At 49.2% G+C, this 3728-nt stretch overlaps 1 pseudogene; it reads left to right on the top strand.

Moving 5' to 3' along the window:
- Positions 1–938: 938 nt before the first annotated feature.
- Positions 939–2126, top strand: LOC101583542 (annotated as a pseudogene).
- Positions 2127–3728: the final 1602 nt, after the last annotated feature.

Here is a 3728-nt window from a genome sequence, read left to right as displayed (position 1 = left end):
CACCCACATGGGAGCAGGGCACACGTGCTTCATGGCCTCAGCAGTGACCTCAGAGAAGGGCGGCAGTCTCTGTCCCTGCCATATTCTCTTGTTCTCTGTGCCATGGCCACCCTGGTTTCCTTACTGGTCTTCACACGCCGCAGTCTCACTCTGGGCTTGGCACTCTGTGGCCTCCTATTCTTTCTGCACAGTCTTTTTTCTCCCAGATATCCATGTAGCTCTGTCTCTCATGTCATGTAAGTCCTTGTTCAGTATTTCTATGAGCTTCATACTGACTCTATTGAAAAGTGCCCCCAGAAGATGCCTGCTCTGGTCTGACTCTGTGTCCTCCAAAATCCAGGTCAAAACATACTCCTCAGACTGTCAAGAGGTGAGGTCTTTAGATGATGATCAGGCCTCAGGCTGTCCTCACAGAGGGCTCTGTTCCACAAGGGCTCTGAGGAACAGGGCAGGCCTGGGCCCCGGGCCCTCTGCAAGAAGCTCTTACAGCATCTCACCTGCGAGCCACTACCACCTGGCCTCGGTCTGCCCAGCCTTCCACCTGTAAGAAATGAACGTCTGTTGCTGATGAACCGCTAGGCTGGGTATTTCATTATATGGAACACACACGCACACGCACACACACATGTACACACACACACACGCACACACACACACGTGCACTCATCTACCACCTTCAGCAGTGATCTTTGACAATACCCATCAGTAATCATTTCTGGTGAATGAAGGAGTGAATGATGGTATATAACATAAGAAAAAGTGAGTAATTATGTAATTTTCCTTCTTAATACCATGTTGGAAAAATGTTCTTGTGCCATTAATTATTCTTCAAAATGAACATACAGCCATGCACCACGACAGAGATGGTGGCCCCCTCTTCCTCCCTTGCTGTGGTGCCGAACTCCCCTGTGGTGTCCATCTGTCCTTAAGTCTGGCCAATGCCACCTCTTTGCAGTGTCCCCCAAGAAAAGGCTCAGGCCAGGGGCAGCAAAAAGGTGAAGCAGAAAAAGGAGAAGATTATTCAAGACAGATCTTTCAGTCTAAAAAGTAGGAAAGGAGCAAAGCAACAGAAGTTTATCAAAGCTGTCACTGATCATTAAATTTGGTCACTAAAATCCACATCAGGCAGCACAAAGTGAAGCTGAAAAGAAACTGAAGAAAGGTGACAGAAGAGAGCTGCTGGAGCTAAGCAAGCTGCTCAGACCTGAAGTTACTGCTCAAAAGCCAAAGAAAGGTGCAGAACCCAAGACTGTAATGTGTCTGTCTCGGGCAAGGACAGTGCACGCAAGGCGACAAGCGCAAGCTCTCTCGTGGCCTGACTTTGGAGAGAAAGTGTGACAATGGAGGGTTTGTGTGGACACAAGAGGCGAGGAACTTGGAACAGACACAGTGGGTAACTGGGCTGAGAAAAGGCTGGAAGATATATGAACAAGAAGCATGGTGAGGTGGAAAAGCAAAAACTAAGACCTCAAATAGTTTGCACGTGTCTCCTTGAAGCTACTGAAAATAACAAGTGTGCCGGATCTGGGGAGTGCCCCACAGGGGTGACGATTGTACACATCATCATGTGCTTCCTTCTGGATTTGTGTTGCAAGAAGGTAAAAAGAAAGTAGAGAAAGAACACAAATGTCATTAGATCTCATTAAAAGAGAGCAGTCTACCCAAGATCCACATGTCACCAAAACCACTCTCAAATCTTTCTCATGGAAGAAAGAAAAAGACAAGAAAAGATTGATACACTTAAACAAGATATGGAGAGGAGCAAAGCTGACTTCACAGCAGGAAACATGCTGGTGATCAGCGGCCGTGCGAAGCTTGAATTCTGTCCTGAGCTGGTCGGCGATGGCCACGAGGAAGCCGATGGCTCACGCTACATTCAGGGGACAGGTGGTGACAAGGCTGGTGATTCTGTGAGCATAAAGGACACAGACTTCAGCTTGCGCCCCAAGAGCTATGGGTGAGATAGGCACTGCTGTAGCCAGTCCCGAGAGATTCAGCACCTCTTCTTTAGACAATGGTGAAAACAAACAAGCAAAGCTCCTGGAGGTCGGGCTGCAGGTGGCAAACGCAGGGATTGCTGTCACTCCGGCGGCACCAGGACTCACTTCATAAGAACTTTTTCATGAGAGCTACCAGGATATCGCTGCCTCGACTCCCTGCGCCCAAGCCGGGTAGCTGGCACCTGCCCCATCCAGCCAGACAGCTGCAGCCTGCAGGGCCAGCCCAGGCTCCAGCTGCCCAGACGACCCCCAGAGCCATGGCACACGAGGGTCCTGCCTGCTCTAAGTGGGCTGGCATCTCTGCTAGGGCCCAGCTGCAGGGGTGGGGATGTTAAGTGGCCCTCTGTCCCTCTCTAAGCAATGGAAGTGCCTTTGAGGATGTGAATGGATTCGAATTCCCCAGGAAAGGAAAGCTGTCCAGAGTGACATTTCCCTGTTCCTATTGTTTAAAGAGCAGAATGTGTTTCTTTTTACCCTAATAGAAGAGCTAATGCAGCAGCATAATAGAAAGCAGAGGTGGAAGTTCTTCTTTAAGGGAATTTCAAAGGGATGTAATCTCCCTTTGAAAAGCTGGAAGGACTTCTAAGTGGACCCTGCTCGGCACGGGGCGTGCACAGGGCGCGCTGGTCTCCTAAATGCCCCTGCGAGTCCCTCACCTGACGGGGCTGGGGTCCAGTCACACACAGACACATGGTGCGGCTGCCCACCTGCGGACCTCAGCCAGCGTCCACCTCTGAGAGCTGTCGTTTGGCTGCTAGAGAAAGATGTTGGCCAGCGCAGGCCTCCTTGTCTATTTTGGGGACTACTTAAATTAATTCCAGTCTCCTTCAGAGGTGAAGGAAATTTTTCTGATAAAAAGTCATTGATGTTTTCACGTTTTTCATCATCTTTCTTTTTTAAAAAAAACTTGTACTGCAACATCTATGAAGGCTAATTTAATGGAATGTCATGTTATTTATTTTACAGAGTGGATCTGAGGAGAGAGCACACAGGCCTAGCTTTTCTGATAATGAAAAGCAGAGTTTTAAGCTCTGAAAAAGGCAGAGGGAAAGGGAAATGTTATGGTGCATTCATGTTGTGGCATATAAATGCAATAATTTTTCAAAAGAAAAATAAGTGATCAGAGTTTTTCAAGTTCAAAGCATATATAGATGCATTTAAGAAAACTCCTTTGATAGACACCCAACATTTCCTTCTACCATGTTTATCGTATTGCCACGTGAATATGTAAAAATGCAAAACAAGATCTACTGGGCCTTTGCAATATCTACTCCACAACAAAAATATTAACGAAACTCTGTAGATGAAACGGAAGCCACTGAGCCCATGTCTCCAGCACCACTTAGTGTGAGGTGGGACTGGCCTGCTGAGGTGGCCATGCTAGCTTGCTGGCACTGGGTGGCAGGTGCGGGACCCGAGCACCCCCCGAGGTGCTCCGTGCGGGGCTCTGGCGTGCCCGCTGTGCAGCCTCCGTTCCCAGAGGTGCAGACGCGCACTCAGCCTTTGTCCTCTCTCTGCCTCCGGACAATGAATTCCTCAGCAGGCCTGGGACACAAGGGTCACCTGGAGCTGCTGCGGTCACCTGGCTCTGCTGGCTCTGCATGGTCACCTAGCTAAACCAGAGATGAAGGACAATTTCAAGTCCTGCTGAACAGTGCTTCTGTGGACCCTGGTGTGGTCTGGGAGAAATCCCGCAGGACAGAGTGGCTGAGGACCGGCTGGTGTGTG

This window comes from Octodon degus, unplaced genomic scaffold (genome assembly GCF_000260255.1).
Source record: "Octodon degus isolate 3935 unplaced genomic scaffold, OctDeg1.0 scaffold00089, whole genome shotgun sequence".
NCBI classification, from domain to species: Eukaryota; Metazoa; Chordata; class Mammalia; order Rodentia; family Octodontidae; genus Octodon; species Octodon degus.
This window is presented reverse-complemented; position numbering and strand designations above follow the sequence as displayed.